This window comes from Pituophis catenifer, unplaced genomic scaffold (assembly GCF_029215685.1).
Source record: "Pituophis catenifer annectens isolate HBS135680 unplaced genomic scaffold, rPitCat1.0.hap2 SCAF_3, whole genome shotgun sequence".
Taxonomy (NCBI): Eukaryota; Metazoa; Chordata; class Lepidosauria; order Squamata; family Colubridae; genus Pituophis; species Pituophis catenifer.
Window position 1 is genome coordinate 13420981 of NW_027256883.1, and position 22418 is coordinate 13443398.

The 22418-nt window shown below is 43.8% G+C and overlaps 1 long non-coding RNA gene across 3 annotated transcripts in view; it reads right to left on the reverse strand.

The window, feature by feature from the left end:
- The window catches only part of LOC139315624 (uncharacterized), a 113177-nt gene that overhangs the window by 4598 nt on the left and 86161 nt on the right, over positions 1 to 22418 (reverse strand). The gene's annotated exons all lie outside the window — the stretch shown is intronic.

The window sequence follows — 22418 nt, forward strand, 5'->3', positions numbered from 1 at the left end:
TTGCAAGCCACTCAAAACATACAAAATGCAATGTAATAAAATCTTGATGGAAGAATAACGAAATCCCCCAAACAGAGGAATAAACTATGAATATATCAGAATTATGAATATGTAGAATTCACAGAAATAGCAAATTCTGTTGAACTACTGGGTCAGGAAAAACATCAAAAATTTTAAGATATTTTTGAAGACAGTCTTTGACTTACGACCACAGTTGAGCCCCAAATTTTCGTTGTTAAGCATTGTTAGGTGAATTTTGCCCCATTTTACAACTTTTTTGCCACAGTTGTTAAGCAAATCATTGCAGCTGTCCCCTGGCTCAAGTTGATGAAGGGAGGAGAACTTGTGGCTCAGAGGTTAATACAACTGTCTAACATGCAGGCAGCCCGAGTTCGAATCCAAGTAAAAGTATGGCTAGCTGATGAGAGCTAAATAGCTTGAAATAGATCTATACTAGTCTCCCTTTATTTATTTCTTTATTTTATTTTATTTCATTTATTTTTATAAATTTATAAATTTATAAATAAAAAATAAATAAAATAAAATAAATAAAAATATTTCTTTATCAGCGAAATATAAATTTGGTATAAAATGGTTTGTCGTGAATGCGACTGCTTGAGGGCTCCTGGATTGGAGCTGAAAGGCGAAAGGGATGCAGTATGCTCCCTCCCACATGCTGGGGTAGACCAGGTGTCTCAATAGAAAAATACTTAATCTCTCCCCTGGCTCAATCTGATGAAGGGAGGAGAACTTGTGGCTTAGAGGTTAATACAACTGTCTAACATGCAGGCAGCCCAAGTTCGAATCCAAGTAAGAGTATGGCTAGCTGATGAGAGCTAAATAGTTTGAAATAGATCTATACTAGTCTCCCTTTATTTCTTTATCAGCAAAATATAAATATATATATATACCAATATAGAGTACAATACAGAAGGTTGAGCTGTAATAGTTTACAAAGTCATAAAAACAAACACCATTGGAAGATCAATGCACTGAAACTCTCTAATATAGATGGATATATCTATATCCATGGCATAGGGCCTAGCTATCTTCGAGACCGCCTACTGCCACCGACGACCTCCCACCGACCCGTGCGCTCCCACAGAGAGAGCCTCCTCGGGGTGCCATCAGCCAAACAATGCAGGCTGGTGACCCCCAGGGGGAGGGCCTTCTCTGTGGGGGCACCTACCCTCTGGAATCAGTTGCCCCCTGAGATAAGGAGAATCCATGACCTCAGTGCCTTCCGCCGTGCCCTTAAAACTTTCTTTTTTCAACAAGCCGGGCTGGCTTAATTTCTTTTTAAGGGTTTTATTAATTGTTCTGTTTTGCTTATCGTTTTTAATTAATGGGGCCAAATCTATATATATTTTTAAATGTGTTTTAATATTTGTATCTGATGTTTTTATCTGGCTGTTCACCGCCCTAAGTCCTCAGGGAGAAGGGCGGTATACAAATTCAAAGATAAATAAATAAATAAATAAATAAATAAGATATATCCATTATCTAGATATAGATAATATAGTACATAAGAACAAGCTTTGGTAAAGAGAAGGTAAGTGTAAACAAGTTTTTGTAGTTTACATTTACACACAAGGATCTGCAGCATGACAATATAAAAGGAAAATTCTATTAGCGGTAGTAGATAAGAGACAATTTGCTGTAGTGGTTAGCGCACCATACTAGAAACCTGGAGACTGTGAGTTCTAGTCCCACGTTAAGCATGAAAAGCAACTGCATGATCCTGGGCCAATCACCAGGAGACCGTGAGTTCTAGTCCCACCTTAGGCATGAAGCCAGCTGGGTGACTTTGGGCCAGTTCCTCTCTCTCAGCCCTAGCAAGGAGGAGACAATGGCAAATCACTTCTGAAATTTTGCCAAGAAAACTGCAGGAACCATGCAGTTGCCAGAAATATATATATATAAAAAAAACCTGACTTAAAGGCACCAAACTAACGAACCGAAAAAAGAAGAAGAAGATATATTAGATGCTGGCAAAAATGACCCTCACAACTTTTGCTAATTCCTGGCAGGCGGAGTACCTTTGAAGCCCCTTTCAGGTATGCCTCCAAAGGACTAACAGATTTGATTTGGGCCTTGTGGGCAATTCTCTAGTGGTGGGATCTTGATGGGGACAGATGCACGAAAGGAACAAGGGGGGACAGAAACACCGGTGTGCTTTGGTGGCCGCAGGCCCACTCCTCAGAACTGCCAAGTTAACTCAGCTGGCTGGAGCGGCACTTATAACAAAAGAACAGCCCTTCATCTCTTCCGCCTTGGCAGGAAAAGTGCTTTTTCCAGTTTCTTTATAAAGCTGAGCTGTTGTTTTATGAAAATCACAGCCGTCCAGGTAGGGGTTGGCACAGAAGGCCTGAAAACAAACGGAAGCAACGGTTCAAATTTTCGGAATGGGACAACTTGCCCCGGCCAAGTAACCATGGCCAACTCGCTGCAGAAAAACTCACCACGGTCAACTCGCCATTGGACAATTTAAGAGTTCTATTTAATTATTTAAAATAAACTTTTTTTTTTTAATTTTTGCCATTCATTCTGTCTTTCCTTTTGCATCCTTTCTTTAAGCCAACAAGTTGGGTTCTGCAACGCAACAAGACAGACACTGGCTTCAGAGGATAATTAGAACTGCAGAAAAAAAACAATGGCTATCAACCTGCCTTCCATTGAGGACCTGTATACTGCACGAGTCAAAAAGAGGGCTGTGAAAATATTTACAGACTCCTCGCATCCTGGACATAAACTGTTTCAACTTCTACCCTCAAAACGACGCTATAGAGCATTGATCACCAGAACAACTAGGCACAAGAACAGTTTTTTCCCGAACGCCATCACTCTGCTAAACAAATAATTCCCTCAACACTATCAAACTATTCACTAAGTCTGCACTACTATTAATCTTCTCATCGTTCCCACCACCCATCTCCTCCCACTTATGACTGTATGATTGTAACTTTGTTGCTTGTATCCTTACGATTTATATTGACTGTTTCCTAATATGATTTGATTGCTTATTTGTACCCTATGACTATCATTAAGTGTTGTAGCTTATGATTCTTGACAAATAAGAAAAGAAAAGAAAATTCTTTTCTTTTATGTACACTGAGAGCATATGCACCTTTCTGAAATTCCTTGAAGACGTTTCAACCTCAGGCCTCTAATAATAAAAGCAATTCTCTTCTTTTAGTTAGCAACTTCTGCAGAACTTTTTTTAAATTTATTTTTAATTTGATTTATATGCCGCCCTTCTCCGGAGACTCAGGGCGGCTTACAATGCGTTAAGCAATAGCCTTCATACTTTTGTATATTTATACAAAGTCAGTTTATTGCCCCCACAAACTGGGTCCTCAATTTACCTACCTTAGAAAGGATGGAAGGCTGAGTCGACCTTGAGCCTGGTGAGATTCGAACTTACAGTAATTGCAGACAGCTGGTGTTAATCACAATGCTATCAGTCTGCTGAGCCACCAGGCACCAGAACTCGGTGAACATTAAGGGTGTCCCCAACCATGGCAATTTTAAGAGCCGTGGACTTCAATTCCCAGAATTCCCTAATGAGCCATGCTGGCTTGGGAATGTTGGGACTTGAAGTCCACAAGTCTTAAAGTTGTCAAGGCTGGGCATTTGTGGTGGAGACCACTAGTCTCCAATCTCTCTGACTTTGCGGGATGGAGGGGACACGGGAGGAGACGGGATGGTTCCATGCGAGTGTTGGGCGAGCACACAGCCCCATTTGCACAAGCGGTGGGCAAGCACGCTCGTCTGCTGCACGCACACACAGGCTCCAGTGGTGGGATTCAATTTTTTTTACTACTGGTTGTGGGTGTGGCATGGCTTGGTGGGCGTGGCAGGGAAAGGATACTGTAAAATCTCCATTCCCACCCCATTCCAGGGGAAAGTTACTGCAAAAATCCCCATTTCCTCCCAGTCAGCTGGGACTCGGGAGGCAGAGAATAGATGGGGGCGGGGCCCGTCAGAGGTGGTATTTACCGGTTCTCCAAACTACTCACAATTTCCGCTACCGGTTCTGCAGAACTGGTCAGAACCTGCTGAATACCACCTCTGACGGGCTTGCCTACCACTTCTGCAGACCGGTTCTGAATAGGCCACGTCGCAGGGATTGGGGCTCCCTAGTGTAGATTCTATGAATATATTTTTTTAAATGTATGAGCTCTACAGAATATTCCCCCACGTATTAAGGGTAACCTCCAGCAGATCCCCAGCACAACACAATACTCAGTAAAGTGCAGGCCTCCTTCACAGTTCTCAGAAGACTGTGTGAATTAGATTTCCACTCCCTTTTCTTGTCTGCATTCTATTTCTCTCATCCCAGCTTCTAAAAACAACAACAACAACAACAACAAAAACCCACAATAAATTTCTCAAAGAAAAAATTCTCAAAGACTAAAGCGCTGGGAGATTAGATGTGAACGGTAACAATTGGACTTTCCCCTGGTTATTTACTGGATGTCTACTGGACTATTTCTTTAAAAACGATGTAAAATACAGATGATCTATCTCGATGTGGCCGGCTGGGGGAATTCTGGGAATTGAACTCCGCAGGCCTTCAGGTTGCCAGAATTGCACACCTGTGGGTTGAGACGTTTTGGCCGCGAGGTTGCAGCCTAAAATTAGTCTCATACTGGAAACTTGCAGACTAAATCCATTTTTTTTTTTTTAAATTTGATTTATATGCCGCCCTTCTCCGAAGACTCAGGGCGGCTTACAATGTGCTCAGCAATAGCCTTCATCCTTTTGTATATTTATACAAAGTCAGCTTATTGCCCCCACAAACTGGGTCCTCATTTCACCTACCTTAGAAAAGATGTAAGGCTGAGTCAACCTTGAGCCTTGGCGAGATTCGAACCCTGCAGTAATTGCAGGCAGCTGGTCTTAATAAGCTTAATAACAGGGTGCCTTAAACCCCTGTACTACCAAGGCTCTTATTCACGGTCGATGCGCGATTCACTTCCAGGGACAGAAAGAAATAATACAGTACTTCCCCCACCCTGAGACAAAAGGACTACTGTTTTTTTACGTTAGCGCTCTTTTGACGGACAAGCTGACCGACTTTATCTTAAAAAGATTTTGTGTCCCTTTTGCTGCACTTTTGAGGGAGATGATAGCAGTTTGTTTCCACAAAAAGGACTGATGCAGTCACCTATTCAAAGAGTTCAAAACTGTGTAACAGTAACAGAGTTGGAAGGGACTTTGGAGGTCATCAAGTCCAACCCCCTGCTCACACAGGAGACCTGTACTAGGGATTCAAACCGCCGAACTGCCAACCTTTCTGATCGACAAGCTCATTGTCTTAGCCACTGAGCCACCTAGTCAGGCTGACTCCAAGGGAACACAGGTTCCTTGACAGGGCCTGAAAGGAGTATACTCTTTGGAAAATTATGTCAAGTCCCTTGAGGGTAAAAGATATCTCCTTGGTTCCAAGGTTCTAAATTTTTTTACTACCGGTTCTGTGGGCGTGGCTTATTTTGTGGGCGTGGCTTGATGGTCATGTGACAATTATTTAGGATTTAGCAGAGGTACTGGTCTACCAGGCTGTACCGATCTACCCATTTATTTTTGCAGGCACTGTTCTACTCGTGTATTTTTGCAGGCACCGGTCTACTCATTTGTTTTCTTTTAACACTGATCAGCTGTAGGGCGGCCCTTTGAAGCCCAGGGGCAAGAGTTTAAACAGTTTTTTTCCCTCTAGCCATCAGCTGGGACTCAGGAGGCAGCAATAGATTGGGGGTGGAGCCAAATAAAAGGTAAGAATAATGCGGGGGGCTGGGGGGGCGAACTGGTTCGGTGATATCGTCATCGCTACCGGCTCGGCAGAACCGGGCAGAACCGGGCGGAACCCACCACTGAACTGATCCATCTTTAAGCCAGCCAATCCGGTAACTCCATTTTCTTACACATCATCTCGTAGAAAAAAAAAAAAATCTTCTCCAAATCAGTTGAACAATCACCAAGGTTACTTATTGAAGACAAGGAAGTCAAAGAACAGAGAGCTCAGGAAACCACAAAAATCTTGATTGAGCACTGAAATTATTACTATCCGATTCTGCACACAAATAAGGAAAAATCTACCAGCGGCAGCCTGTATCAAATATAAAAATCTATGCAAATCACAATTCTTAGGAAACAAGACGAGAGCAGGAAATTTTGATGACAACTTTGTAGAACGGAGAGCAACGAAGAATCCACCCTGGAGGTACTTTCTTGGCTTGGTTATTCTGTTTCCTTTTCTACCATATTCAAAACCAGCTACCTCTTTTTATATTAACTCAGGAGCCCTCTTCAATGCCCAAAGGCTTAAACTGGGTAGGCGGAAGGGCACGGACCCACATTATCAACATACTGTATCCCCCACTGACTTTCCTAGTCTGCTTTGCAAGGACTGAAATCTTCCTGTGCTCGTGTTCACGGAAACACAAAGTCAGCTGTCCACATAACCAGGGACCTTTCTCATTAGGTGGCTGGGAAAGCTCTCGTTATGCAACACTCATTAAAAAAAAAAAAAAGCCATATTTTATAGCAATAACACTTAGGCCTATATACCTCTTCATAGTGCTTTACAGCCCTCTTAAAAGTCGGCATATTGTCCCAACGATCTGGATCCTCATTTTACCAACCTCTGAAGGATGGAAGGATGGGAATCGAACTCTTAGCTGTGGGCAGAATTACCCTGAGTTTTGGGCTCAATCGTGGTCAAAAGTTGACGACTGGCTGGGGCTTACCTTCCTTATCAAGGAACTCATGCTTAAGCCAGCCTGTAGCATCATTATAACCTCCCAGGAAATGGTGCAAAAAATTCCCTTTGGTTACAGGGGTTCAAGGACCTTAAAAGACTTAGATCTGAAAACGTTGTCTTTGAAAACTATCTGAAAGCTTCAGCTGGAACGGAACACCACCAATCCTTTGACCACAGGTGCGAGCTGCCGAAAAGGAGTCACGATATTTCTAAAACATCACTCTTTCAAAACAGTTTGTTTCCGAATCTGAGTTAAAGGACTGGTTGCGACCTTGATTGACACAGAAAACACGTTCCCAAACTATTCCCTTTGTCAAAGCTTTGTCAGATCCCACTTCCTTCCTTCTGGAAGCTTTCTAGAAGCAACATCAGTGGCTTCCAAGTTAGTTCTGAGTGGGCAGTGCCAGCCTTGTGAGGTAGTTTATAAACAGGAAGCTTGCGCTGATGAACTAAATCTACTTTATTGTAAGGTTACCTTTACAAAATTTTAGACGTTTTAAGGTACATTTCTCCCTTGTCACCTTTGGAGCCTAAGAAACCCTTTTAAGAAGTATGGCATGCTTCCACTACTATTGTGGACTAAGCTATCTTTAATCATACTTTTCTCCTGGCTGTGACACTTCCTGCTGTCTCTCAAGATTGTTCCCAGATACCAATAGAGGTGGCACTTCTCAGATAGAAGCGGTATGCAACTTTCAGGTCCTCTTGAACTTATATCTTTTGCTTGCTGAGATTCTAAAGAGAGAAGAGCGACGAAGATGATTAGGGGACTGGAGGCAAAAACACATGAAGAACGGTTGCAGGAAATGGGTATGTCTAGTTTAATGAAAAGAAGGACTTGGGTGACATGGCAGCAGTGTTCAAATATTTGAGGGGCTCCTACAAAGAAGAGGGGATCAATCTGTTCTCCAAAGCACCTGAGGGCAGGACAAGAAGCAATGGGTGGAAACTAATCAAGGAGAGAAACAACCTGGAAATAAGGAGAAATTTCCTGACAGAACAATTAATTAGTAGAATGGATTGCCTTCAGAGGTTGTAGATGTTCCAACACTTGGATGTTCTTAAGAAAAGATTGGACAACCATTTGTCTGAAATGGTATAGAGCAGTGATGGCTAACTTTTGCCGTCGCGTGCCAAAAGCGTGGGGAGCGTGGGGGGGGCACGCACGTGCCACACCCATAATTTAATGCGCCCTGCCCCCTAGCGCATGTGCACACGACCTTCCCCCGCTTTTGGCACGTGACAGCCCAGTGGGCCCATTTTTCGTTTTCCCCAGGTTCCAGAGCCTTTCTAGGAGCCTGGGGAGGGCAAAAACGGTCTTCCCCATCCGCAGGAGGCCAGAAATGGCCCGTTTGCCCACATCTGGTGGGACTGGAAGTTGGGAAATGGGCTATTTTTGGCCTCCAGAGGGCCTTCAGGGAGTGGGGAAGGCCGTTTTCACCCTCTCCAGGCTCCTAGAAAGGTTCCTGGAGCCTGGGGAGAGCGAAAAACAGGCCTTCCTTTGTACTTATATCCTGCATATATTACTTGTTTATTTATTTATTTATTTATTTATTTATTTATTTATTTATTTATTTGTTTGTTTGTTTGTTTGTTTATTTCCATTTCTATGTATAAATAACTCAAGGCAGCGAACATACCTAATGCTCCTTCCTCCTCCTGTTTTCCCAACAACAACCTTGCAAGGTGGGTTAGGCTGAGAGTGACTGGCCCAAAGTCACCCAACCGGTTTTCATGCTTAGAACTCAGTCTCCTTGTGACTGGACCAGTCACTCACCTGGCTTTCATGCTTAAAGTGGGACTAGAACTCACAGACTCCTGGTGATTGGACCAAAGTCACCCAACCAGCTTTCACGCTTAACGTGAGACTAGAACTCAAAGCTCCAATTCGTATCTGATTTTGTTTTCTGCGTTGTTCCACGGTTCCTCCCATTTTTTTCTTAAAATGTGGTATCCAGATTTGGACACAGTCCTAAAATAGTATGCTGATTATGCTATAATTGATCTAACTATTACGTGCCATAATTTAGATATTACACTTCTGTTGATAGAACCTCAGTTGCTGTTGCCGTTGGGGCAGTGTTATCACACTGCTGATTCACATCTATCTACAGTTTTAAAAACTGCATTCAGAATCTGATGACATAAATCAAGAAAGTTCAAGCTTGTTTCCCAGAAAAACGATAGAACGTCGTCTAAAATTCTCACCAAGAGATTTCAAATGTTGGCGGTTCACTATATGTGCATATTCTTGCCTGCAAGTTCTCTTTAGATTTCTGGATAGCAAACTTTGCACCATGAAATTTATGGAAATTTTCTTTTCCACTTCATCCCTGAGGGACAACGAGTTTAGATGCGGGCACGAAAATAGAGCTCTCAGACATTTGCAGCCCATTTATTAATTTCCGTCTTTGGTTAATGAGAGATGCTATCTTACCGGCAGAAGTCTTGATTCATCAACCCTACTGAGTGAAACAGTCTGCACTTAAGTTTCTTCGAAGGTCACCAAAGGAGCATCCCAAATCTTCAGTTAAAACTCAAGGTGGGCAAGAAATAGAAGGTGCTAAACACAAGGTGCAAATGTGGCAAGAAAATCTCAACTTCAATTTTTGTTAACTGTGAGCAAAGAACTCAGTCACACTTCCTTGAACGAAGAAGCCTTTCAATTTTGGGCTTTGACAAGTGAAATCTTTTCTTCCTCTTGGGAATCCCCAAGGAGGGAGGGACAAGGTAAGAAGGAAACAAACATGGAAACAAGGAAAGAAACAAGGAAGGAAAAAAACAAGGAAGGAAAGAAACAAGGAAGGAAAAAAACAAGGAAGGAAAGAAACAAGGAAGGAAGGAGCAAGGAAAAACGGAAACAAACAAGGAAACAAGGAAACAAACAAACAAACAAACAAGGAAGGAAACAAGAAAAAAGGAAACAAACAAGGAAACAAGGAACAAGAAAAAAGGAAATAAACAAGGAAACGAGGGAAGGAAACAAACAAGGAAAAAAGGAAACAAACAAGGAAACAAACAAACAAGGAAACAAGGAACAAGGAAAAAAGGAAACAAACAAGGAAACAAGGAACAAGGAAAAAAGGAAATAAACAAGGAAATGAGGGAAGGAAACAAACAAGGAAAAAAGGAAACAAACAAGGAAACAAACAAACAAGGAACAAGGAAACAAGGAACAAGGAAAAAAGGAAACAAACAAGGAAACAAGGAGGGAAGGAAACAAACAAGGAAACGAGGGAAGGAAACAAACAAGGAAGGAAACAAGGAACAAGGAAAAAAGGAAACAAACAAGGAAGGAAGGAAACAAGGAAAAAAGGAAACAAACAAGAAAACAAGGAGAGAAGGAAACAAACAAGGAAACAAACAAGAAAAAAGGAAACAAACAAGGAACAAGGAAAAAAGGAAACAAACAAGGAAACAAGGAGGGAAGGAAACAAACAAGGAAACAATCAAGGAAAAAAGAAAACAAACAAGGAAACAAGAAACAAAGAAAAAAACAAGGAAACAAGGAGGGAAGGAAACAAACAAGGAACAAGGAAAAAAGGAAACAAGGAGGGAAGGAAACAAACAAGGAACAAGGAAAAAAGGAAACAAACAAGGAAGGAACAAGGAAACAAGGAAGGAACAAGGAAAAAAGGAAGGAACAAGGAAACAAGGAAGGAAAGAAGGAAGGAAGGAGGAGAAAGTAAAACGGGAAAGAAAGGAAGAAGAAAGAGAGAAGCAAGGAAGAAAGGAGGGAGAGAGGGAGGGGGTCTTCTCTGGGTTTTGGTGTGGCCTCCCCTACTACAAGGAACAAAGATTATGTATGAAGACTCAGCATGGAAATGTGAAACTTATTTTCTGCTGAGCATTTCGGGTGTGAGTTCCAATTCTGCCTTAGCCATGAAAGCCAGCTGAATGGCCTTGGGCCAGTCACTCTCTCTCTCTCTCAGCCCAACTCACCTCGCAGGATTGTTCTTATGGGGAAAATAGGAAGAGAAGGTGTATTGGATATGTTTGCCACCTTCAGTATATTTGTAAACATAACAAAGGCTGGATATAAATATAAATAAGTAAAGCGTTCCAACATATCCATTCAGGTGTCAGGATAACTATAGCAGTAAATTCAGATAACTTAGGATGTGTGGCTGAGGCTGGAGTAGAGTTAACCACATATCTCTCTGAGTCATGTTTTGAAGAATGAGTGAATGTAAAATGGTCACACGTGCCAGAAATGTTACATGGGTATTAAAACCAGAGTCAACAGAAAGGGAGGAAAAGGCCTTGCAGTGACAGGGACTGAATTGCAAAGCAAGAAAGTCTTGGTTTCAGTAAACATCTGTCCATCTCTCTCTCTCTCTCTCTTCTCTTTCTCTCTCCAAAAATAGCTTCTATGTACCTATGAATGGGTGACAGTACTTCTTAGACAGTATACTAAATAGCATATTGCCCCCAACAATCTGGGTCCTCATTTTACCCACCTCGGAAGGATGGAAGGCTCAGTCAACCTTGAGCCGGTGAGATTTGATCCACTGATCTGCTGAACTAGCAGTCAGCTGAAGTAGCTGCAGTACGGCACTCTAACCACTGCGCCACCTCGGCTCTTGTAGTCCAAACCACTGCTCAGGCAGGAGACCCTATACCATTTCAGATAAATGGCTGAAACCTCCAGTGTTAAGAGCACCCACAACTTCTGAAGGCAATCCGTTCCATTGATTGGAACTCTCCGTCAGGAAATTTCTCCTTAGTTCTAGGATGGTTCTGTCCTTGATTAGTTTCCACTCATTGCTTCTCGTCCTGCCCTCAGGTGCTTTGGAGAATAGCTTGACTCCCTCTTCTTTGTGGCAACCCCTGAGATATTGGAACACTGCTATCATGTCTCCCCTAGTCCTTCTTTTCATTAAACTAGACATACCCAGTTCCAGCAACCGTTCTTCATATGTTTTAGCCTCCAGTCCCCTAATCATCTTTGTTGCTCTTCTCTGCACTCTTTCTAGAGTCTCCACATTTTTTTTTGCATTGTGGTGACCAAAACAGGACACAGTATTCTATGTATGGTGACATCAGCATGGTGTAAAGCAGTACTATCACTTTTTGTTATCTTGATGCGATCCTTCTGTTGAAGCATTGGCTTTTTTGGCAGCTGCCACATACTGCTGGCTCATCTTTAAGTGATTGTCCACTCAGATTCCAAGATCTCTCTCAGTTATTACTATTGATGCAGGTACCACCTATTCTATACCTGTGCATTTGGTTTTTCCTGCCTAAGAGCAGGACCTTACTTTTCTCACCCTTGAACTGCATCTTGTTGGATTGGGCCCAACACAAGTAGTCCTCGACTTACAACAGTTCATTTAGTGACCGTCCAAAGTGACAACGGCACTGAGAAAAGTGACTTATGACCATTTTTCATAGTTACAACCTTTTGTAGCATGCCCATGATCATTTGATCAAAATTTAAATGCTTGGAAAAGAGCGTTGGTCTTACTAGATACGCTTCTTCTCAGTGTACTGGATTCTTTGCAGCAGCACTCTCGCGCACGTCTCCTTCGCTCGATGACTGAGTCAAATTCTGAGCATGCTCAGTAGGAGAAGGAGGGTGGGAGATCAAGGATCTGATTGACTCAGTCTCCAAAGCGGAAGAGAAGCCTACAACCCACACGATTGGATTAGCCTTCCAGTACACTGGAGAACTGCTTCATACTTATGACCGTTGCTGTGTCCCAAGGTCATAGGATCCCCCTTTGCAACCTTTTGACAAGCGAAAGTCCATGGGGAAGCCAGATTCACTTAACAACCGGGTTACTAACTTATCAACTGCAGTGATTCACTTAACAACCGTGAGGTCGTAAAAATGGGGCAAAACTCACTTAAACAGCAGAAATTTTGGGCTCAATTATGATCGTAAGTCGAGGACTACCTGTACTCAAAGTCTGTCAAGATCAAGAGAATCAAGGTTAGGGAAAAAACAACCTTTCCTGAAAAGCCGTTCTGGCCATAATATCTTAGGATGATGGGCAGTGTAATTCAGGTTATCTGGAGGGGGCTGTAGGGAAGGCTACCTACTTGGCAGTACTTCCTTGGTTGAGCTTACTTCCCTTCTGAAAGCCACTCTCGTCCTCAGTTCACTTAAGAGAACATATGCAAATGATTTAAAAACAACCCCAGCTGTCAATCAAGGAAACACAAACCCAAGATACAATGGAAATACTGATGCGGTAACAGTTCAATTCGCAGAGTTAAAAACCAGCTATGAATTATGTTTATCTTATTTCTAAGAAAATGAAGTGCGTTTGTGAGTGAATGTGTGTGTGTGTGTGTGTGTGTGTGTGTTGAGGGAGGGAGAGAAAGGGAAGGGCAGAGAGGAAGTACGTATCAAGAAAAGCAGATGCCTATGAAATTATCAGAAGGCAGGACTCCAAGATTCATAAATAAAGTATAGTTAGATTTACGGTGTCTATCATATTTATTTTATTTTATTTTGCAGGGGGCAGGAAATCCAGAATAGGAGATGTACACTTAAAGCTATATGCCTCTAGAGCTCCGTGCTATGTGACTTTTATTTGCTAAAACCAACGAACAAAAACCCTTCAAATTTGGAGCATCCTCTGTTCTTCCCTTGCTAGTCTGTCCCACGGGGGAATACAGAACACTAACAGAGTTGGAAGGGAACTTGGAGGTCTTCTAGACCAACCTCCTGCTCGAGGAGGAGACCTTATACTATTTTAGACAAATGGTTGTCCAGTTTTCTCTTGGAAACCTCTAATGATGGAGTACTTCTGAAGGCAAGCTATTCCATTGGTTGCTTGTTTCCCTTGGTTCGTTAGGAAATTTCTTATTAGTTCTAGGTCGCTTCTCTCTTTGGTTAGTTTCTTGTCTTGCCTTGTGGTGCTTTGGAGAATAGGTTGATCCCCTCTTCTTTGTAGGAACCCCATAAACATTGGAACACTGCTAGAATGGCATGCTTGATTACTTCCTCAGGCTTAAACAATCTGGCTGTTTGTTCTGGGGAAAATGTATTATGTCAGGCTTCTAGGTGATATCCTGTCCTTGACAGGTGTGGTCCCACTATTACATTTTGCTGTTTTATTATAACCCATTCAGACAGCTTTGGATACTGGGTGGTTTAAACATTTTAATAAATGAACAAATGGAATAAAATGTTAGGTGAGTTCTTGCTTTCATTAAACTAGACATGTTTTTTATATTGTGGTGACCCAAATACTACATGCAGTATTCCAAATGTGGTCTCATTAAGACTTTGTAAAGCAGTACTAGAACTTCATGCGATCTTGATTCTCTCCCTCTATTAATGCGGCCTAAGATTGCACTGGCTTTTTTGGCTGCTGCTGCACAAAATTAATCTGGCACTGCCTGAATCCAAACCAGTTTTCCCTCCTCATCAAAATCAGAATAGAGCTGGAAGGGACTTTGGAGGTCCTCTAGTCCAGCTCCCTGCTCAAGCAGGAGATCCTATACCAGTGATGGCTAACCGTTTTGCCATCGTGTGCCAAAAGTGGGGGGGGGGGGAGTGTGGGAGGGTCGCTCGTGCGTGTGCCCACCCCCACAATTCTATGCGACCCACCCCCCGCGCATGCGTGCGGAACACCCCCCCCTGCGCTCCCCCCACTTTTGGCATGTGATGGCAAGGTAGGACAGTTTTTCACTCTCCCCAGGCTCCAGAGCCTTTCTAGGGGGCTGGGGAGGGTGAAAACGGCCTTCCCCACCCCACTGAAGGCCCTCTGGAGGCCGGAAAAGGCCCATTTGCCAACTTCCACTCCTACTGGAAGGCCCATTTTTCACTCTCCCCAGGCTCCAGAGCCTTTCTAGGAGGCTGGGGAGAGCGAAAATGGCCTTCCCCACCTCCTCTCGGAGGCCTTCTGGAGGCCAGAAATAGACTTTTTCCTGACTTCCGGTGGGCCCAAAAGGCCCGAAAATCAGCTGGCCAGCGTGCGCACGCACACCAGAGGTGAGTTCGCGTGCCCACTGATATGGCTCTGCGTGCCACCTGTGGCACGCGTGCCATAGGTTCGCCATCACGGTCCTATACCATTTCAGACAAGTGGCTGTCCAGCCTCTTCTTAAAAACCTCCAATGATGAAGCACCCACAACATCTGAAGGCAACTTCTGTTCCATTGGTTAATTGTCCTCACTGTTAGGAAGTTTCTCCTCAATTCCAGGTTGCTGGTTCCAGGTTAATGGAGGCATTATTCCAGGCTCCAGGTTAATGAGACACATCCCCTCACCTTTCTAAGTCCATCTCATCGGAAGATAAAGGGAACTGGGCCTTAAAAATTTGCTATGGAGCACCCTTCCTTTCTTCCCCACTGAGTAATAATGATGGGGATGGTAGCGCCAAACAACCCAGGGACGCCAGCTAGAGGAAGGTTGTTTAAAAAGACCAAGAACGTTGCGTATGGGTCCTTCTCGACAGCCCTGGAAACAAGAAACAAGTTTTGTTTTGCAAAATTATAAATTCAATTTTTAAAAAAAAAAAAAAAAATTGGGTCGTCCGCAGTGGAAGCTGAAGACTTGGGCTTTCCTACGAGTTTCTGGTGGTACGGAAAGGTTAGCTGCTGTTATTTTCCCCAACGGGTTGAATTTTTGCATACACCCACAGGAAAGAGGGTTGGTAATTCCTTCTTCGTACACACCTGAGAACCCATTTCCCCAACTCTTCTGCATCTACATAGTGTGAGGGAAAGATTTTAAAAAAGAAAAAAGAAAATCTGACTCATTCACACACTATCATTTTCATTAAACACATTCAGTCATCTGAGATCCGGTTAGGAAATCCAAGGTACTAGAATAAACTGCTTGCTAGGGTTTAATTTGTTTTCAGAAAAAAAAACAAGGGAGGGGGAGAGGTAACAAGAGTGGGGAGAGATTGTGGGAGAAAAAGGGAAAAGCAAGGAAAACTCCATGTTTCCTCCTTCCATTAACCAGCACAAAAAGTCTAATTGAGATTCCCTTTCCTAATGATGGAAATACGACAAATCTGGGCATTTTATGCCCCCCCCCCCCCGGAGTCATATCCAAATCCTTTGGCTGACTAGGTGGCTCAGTGGCTAAGACACTGAGCTTGTCAATCAGAAAGGTCGGCTCCCTAGTACAGGTCTCCTGCGTGAGCAGGGGGTTGGACTAGATGACCTCCAAGGTCCCTTCCAACTCTGATACTGTTACTGTAATTGTGACAATTAGTACGGCTATGATTGTCCGGCCTATCTGAGATCAATCAGAAATTAGAAATCAAACGTAAATAAGCATGTGCCATGGATGCAGTGGCTCAGTGGCTAAGACACTGAGCTTGTCGATTGAAAGGTCGGCAATTCAGCGGTTCGAATCCCTAGTGCCGCATAATGGGGTGAGCTCCCATTACTTGTCCCAGCTTCTGCCAAACTAGCAGTTCGAAAGCATGTAAAAATGCAAGTAGAAAAAATAGGGACCACCTCTGGTGGGAAGGTAACAGCGTTCCGTGCGCCTTTGGTGTTTAGTCATGCCTGCCACATGACCACGGAAACGTCTTTGGACAGCGCTGGCTCTTCGGCTTTGAAATGGAGATGAGCACCGCCCCCCTAGAGTCGGAAACGACTAGCACTTATGTGCGAGGGGAACCTTTACCTTTTAACGACACAATTCAACATTGTCTATGGAGATTCTCAGTCATCCAGATTATGGTTGTCCCAAAGGTGCTTTTTCAGGAGGCAACCGGACTTCCTTATTTTTTCTTCTGAAGACATTTCGCTTCTCATCCAAGAAGCTTCTTCAGCTCTGACAGGATAGTGGGGAATGGAAGGATTTATACTCCCTTGCAGACAGCTGGTCATTTGCATTATTTTGAGAGAGTCATTGAGGCTACTTGGAGGTTTATCTGTGTCCTCAGGGTTACCTGAGAAGTGCAACGGATGCAGGAACGGATTTCCAGAAAAACTGCAGATCACAGGAACCATTTGCACTTCAGTTTGAGATGCAGACAGCACAGACTCATCCCCAACCGCCTGCAGTGAAGGGACACTGGGCAGAAAAACATCCTGCAGCCAAGAAAGCTCCACACCCACTTGCAATACTCGGGTGACCCTGAGGACACAGATAAAGCAGCAATCAGGTAGTTGATTAAGAGCCGTGGTGGCGCAGTGGTCAGAATGCAGTACTGCAGGCTAATTCTGCCGACTGCCAGCAGTTCGATTTTCACTGGCTCAAGGTCGACTCAGCCTTCCATCCTTCCGAGGTCGGTAAAATGGGTACCCAGATAGTTGCCGACTCTGCAAACTGTTTAGAAAGGGTTGTAAAGTGCTACGAAGCGGTATGTAAGTCTAAAAGAGCCTTGGTGGTGCAGCGGACTAAAGTGCTGTTAAGTAGCACTTAGCTGCAAACTGCCTGCAATTACTGCGAGTTCAAATCTCACCAGGCTCAAGGTTGACTCAGCCTTCCATCCTTCCGAGGTAGGTAAAATGAGGACCAGGATTGTGGGGGCAATAAGCTGACTTTGTATAAAAAAGAACACCGCTTGGAAGGGGGGGGCAAAAGCCCTACTAAGCAGGTATATACAAAAGTATGAAGGCTATTGCTTAACGCATTGTAAGCCGCCCTGAATCTCCGGAGAAGGGCGGCATATAAATCGAACCAATCAATCAATGCTATGGCTATCAATGTCATTCCCAAGGCTCTCCATGAGTCCACCTCCCCACCCCCCCACCCCCCCGGAAACTTGGCACGAGCCCCCTTTTTCCCATCTACCCTCGGCTCTTTCTGATTCAGCAAAGGCCAGGCTGAGAAATGTCATCCCTCACAGGGTAATTTTAGCCCCATCAGACAAGTATCTCTATCAGGCTCAGACAGATGGTTGAAGGTACCTGTAAGGAAAGGAGAGCAAAGGAATGAACCGAGTCGGAGGCTTTTGCCTGCGCTGAAAATAATTAGGTGATTTGATGGACGAGAAGCGTGCCAAATCGCATGCTGCTTCTTGGAGAGCACTGGACACACAGACTGTGTCCGCACCTTTCACACTTAAGCCCAAGGACTGCTCGAATTTAAGCAGCTGGGAAAAAAGCCAACAGAGCTGATTCGGTATCCCGTTAAAAAGGAAAATAGCAACGTAAGATCTTCCAGATAGGTTCGACGAGCACTTAAAATTCATCTTTGGATATTCAGGATAGTTGAAGCGACGGTCTTTTAACAGGCTCCCTTCCCTGTGATCAGGATTGGAATTCAGGGCTTCCAACCACCCACTATTTCATTCCCAGGATTCAGTCCAAATATAGAACATTAGTTAAGACTTCAAAACACACACTCTAATGGCAACGCCAAGGAGTATTAATATCCCTGTGAGATGGTGCATGCTGGATGCAAGTAGTCCTCAACCTACGGCCGCCACTGCGCCCCAAATTTCTGTCGCTAATTGAGACAGTTGTTCTAAGTGAGTTTTGCCCCATTTTACCACCTTTCTTGCCGGAGTTGCTAAATGAATCCCTGCAGTCGTTATGTTAGTAATACCGTTGCTAAGTGAATCCGGCTTCCCCATCGACTATGCTTGTCAAAAGCTCGCATAAGGGGATCATGTTATTCCAGGACGCTGCAACCGTCATAAATATGAGTCAGTTCAGGGGTGAAATGTAAAATTTGTTACTACCGGTTCTGTGGGCGTGGCTTGGTGGTGGTGGGGTAACGTGACTGGGTGGGCGTGGCCAACTTTTTTTTTTTTTTTTTTTTAAAAACACTTTTCAAAGCATTTTTTCTAATGCTTTGAAAAGCCTCTGCCGATCAGGCAACTCAGCTGGGATCGTCAGAGAGGCTTTTTAAAAAATACCTCTCTGCTGATCAGGCAACTTCAGCTGGGATCATCAGAGACTTTTCAAAGCATTTTTTTTACCACCTCTTCGGCCAAGAGGTTGCAGAAAAAAATGCTTTGAAAAGCCTCTGACGATCCAGCTGAGCCGCGTGATCATCATAGGCTTTTTTTTTACTTTTAAAAGCATTTTTTTTATCAGAAGAGGTGGTAGAAAAAATGCTTTTAAAAGTAAAAAAAAAAGCCTCTGATGATCGTGCGGCTCAGCTGGGCATGGGGGGGGGGCACGCAGGGATTTTTGCTACTGGTTCTCCGAACCACCCGCCACCATCGCTACTGGATTGGGTGATCCGGTCCGAACTGGGAGCATTTCACCCCTGAGTCAGTTAGCAAGCATCTGAATTTTGATCACATGACCCTGGGGATGCTGCAACGGTCATAAGTGTGAAAAACTTCCCTTTTCCCCCATTAAGTCATTTTTTTTAACAGTCACTAAATGAAATGTTGTAAGTCAAGAATTATCCGTACCACATCCAAAAAGGACTAGGATACAAAATTCAAAGGCATTCAGCCCTCTAAGGTCACATTATGAATGACAGCAGCACAATTAGAAAATCTGTATGCAAACTACTGTACTTTTCGGAGTATAAGACGCACTCTCCCCCCCCCCAAAAAAAGAGGGTGGAAATGTTGGTGTGTCTTATACACTGAATACAGCCATTTTTGGCCTCCCGAAACCCCGCCCCGCGCATCCAGTTTTCACCAAAACAGGCCCTTTTTTCGCAAAAACGGGACGTGCAGAGGATTTGGGAGGCCTGCAGAGTGCTCCTGGGGCCTGGGGAGGGTGAAAATATATATTTGTTCTTGTTTGCCTCTTCAAAATCTTGCTGCGTCTTATACTCCGGTGCGTCTTATAGTCCGAAAAATACAGTAAACAGCCATTCTACAGCTGTGGCCCAGGCAGAATGCCATCTAAAATTTCTCCTATGCAGGTGACAGTAAGTAAGTTTTGCCCCATTTTACGATTTTTTTTTGGCCACACTTCTTAAGTGAATTATGCCGTTGTCAAGTTAGTAACACAGTTGACTTTGCTAGTCAGAAGGTCGCAAAAAGTGATCACATGACCCTTTTTTTTTTAAAAAAAAAAATTGATTTATATGCCGCCCTTCTCCGGAGACTCAGGGCGGCTTACAATACGCTAAGCAATAGCCTTCAGTTTTTTGTATATTTATACAGAGTCAGCTAATTGCCCCCACAACTGGGTCCTCAATTTACCTACCTTAGAAAGGATGGAAGGCTGAGTCAACCTTGAGCCTTGGCGAGATTCGAACCTGCAGTAATTGCAGGCAGCTGGTCTTAATAACAGGGTGCCTTAGACCACTGTACTACCAAGGCTCTTATGGGACATTTGGGACCCTGGAACATTTGCAAGTGTCATAAATGCAGGACAGCTGCCAAGCATCCGAATTTTGGTCACGTGACCATGGGGATGCTACAACGGCCATAAAAGTGTGAAAACCGGTCATAAGTCACTTTTTTCCAGGGCTGTTTCAAATGGTCATTAAACCAGGGCCATTGAAAACAACCTGTATTTTCCACCTGAACGTTCGAGAACAAGGCTGATACACCTCAACACCGAAGAATTGGGGTGTAGGTGAAATTGTTTCCTCTCTCCCAAACGGAGGACTCCCGATACCCTTCCCCTCTGTCCTCCATGCAGCTTTGCTTATGTCTGAACACACGTTTCAGGCATTCCCAGAAACCTATTAATGGAGTAATGGCTTCACCACCAAACCATTTGCTAGCATCAGCTGTGACAAGTTGCTTGATGGACAACAAGCGGACTGGTTAACCTTTGAACGGGGTAACTCAGGTTTAAGCAGAAAGGGGAGAGGGTGGTTTGTCTTTTTATTGCAACGTGACTGTGCAGAGCTGGCAACCTGATCTTAAACGTTAACAGAACACCGTCATTGCGATGGCAACCTGGACTAAGAAAACCCTAGCTGCTTCTATCTGACATCCGTGCTTTTTTCCAAGGCCTTTAATTCCATTTTGTTTCAGCTTGACCTGTGCCACATTTGGCAAAACCTTCCATGCCTGAAAGATTTCCAAGAACCTAGTGAGGTTCTGAATGTAATCAGTAGGCATGTCTCTATTGGAAAGCCAGAATAACAAGAGTTGGAGGGGACCTTGGAGGTCTTCTAGTCCAACCCCTTGCTCAAGCATGAGACCCTATATCATTTCAGACAACTGGTTGTCCAATCTCTTCTTAAAAACCTCCTGTGTTGGGAGCATCCACAACTTCTGGAGTCAAGACTGATTGTTCTAACCATCGGGAAATTTCACCTTAGTTCTAGGTTCTCTCCTTAATTAGTTTCCACCCATTGCTTCTTGTTCTACCTTCAGGTGCTTTGGAGAATAGGTTGACAGCATTCTTTTTTTTTTATTTGATTTATATGCCGTCCTTCTCCGGAGACTCAAGGCGGCTTACAATGCGTTAAGCAATAGCCTTCATACTTTTGTATATTTTATACAAAGTCAGCTTATTGCCCCCACAAACTGGGTCCTCATTTCACCTACCTTAGAAAGGATGGAAGGCTGAGTCAACCTTGAGCCTTGGAGAGATTCGAACCAGCAGTAATTGCAGGCAGCTGTGTTAATAACAGGGTACTTAGACCACTGTACCATCAAGGCTTCTTCTTTGTGGCAGCCCCTCAAATATTGGAACAATGCTATCATGTCATCTCTAGTCCTTCTTTTCATTAAACTAGGCATACCCAGACAGTTCCTGCAACCGTTCTTCATATATTTTACCCTCCAGCCCCCTAATCATCTTGGTTGCTCTTCTCTGCACTCTTTCTAGAGTCTCAACATCTGTTTTATATCATCAAACTGGATGCAGTATTCCAAGTGTGGTCTTACTATTGCATTATAAAGCGGTACTAACACTTCACGTGATCTTGATTCTATCCCTCTGTTAATGGAGCCTAGAACTGGGTTGGCTTTTTTGACAACTGCAGCACTAATGGATAAGGAGAAGAACTGCAGCAGGATTCAGGTCTATAGAGATTCTCAATCATCCAAGATCAGAGTTTGTCCCAAACGTGTGTTTTTTTTTCAAAATGTACTTTCTTGTTGTTGTTATTTTTTTCCTTTGAAAACATCTTGCTTCTCATCCAAGAAGCTTCTTCATCGGAAGTGAAATGTTTTCAAAAACAAAAAAACAAAAAAACAAAAAAACCCCAAAACACTCAGAAAGCCCAGTTCCCATTTGCAAAAAAGCACCTTTGGTGCAGCTGGATACCTACAGCTAAGGAAGCGCAGGTTAGGCTAAAAAGGGGTTGACTAAATTGCCTTTCACCATATATGGTGGGAACCCAGCCATCCCCTTTGTATTTTGGGCAAACCCACACTTGCCTTAGCCCAGGGATTGGCAACTTAAAACACTCAAAAGAGCCACAAAGGTCCTAACCAGAAGACCACCTCCCCCGGTTCAATTCTGGAGCCAACCAGAAGTCCGGTTCCTCCACCATAGTGTCTCCTCCTAGCACGGCGTCCTTTTTCCTCTACCTGTCTTAACTGAAAGCCCTATCAATTGTGGAGCCAACCAGAAAATTTGTCCCTTGCCATAGAGTCTCCTCCAGGCGCGCCCGGCTTTTCCCCCCAACTGGAAGCCCCTCTCAAAATTGTGGTGGCGACAGGGAGCCACAGCAGAGGGATGAAAGAGCCACATGCGGCTCCAGAGCTGCGGGTTGCCGACCCCTGCCTTAGCTGATCACATTGGTGGTTTGGGCACTGCAGATTTTACAAAAGCAACTTTCTTTCCTTAATGTGGGTTTAGTGAACTGTGCGAATTCCGTCACAGCAGGAAACTGGTCCAGTTACATTAT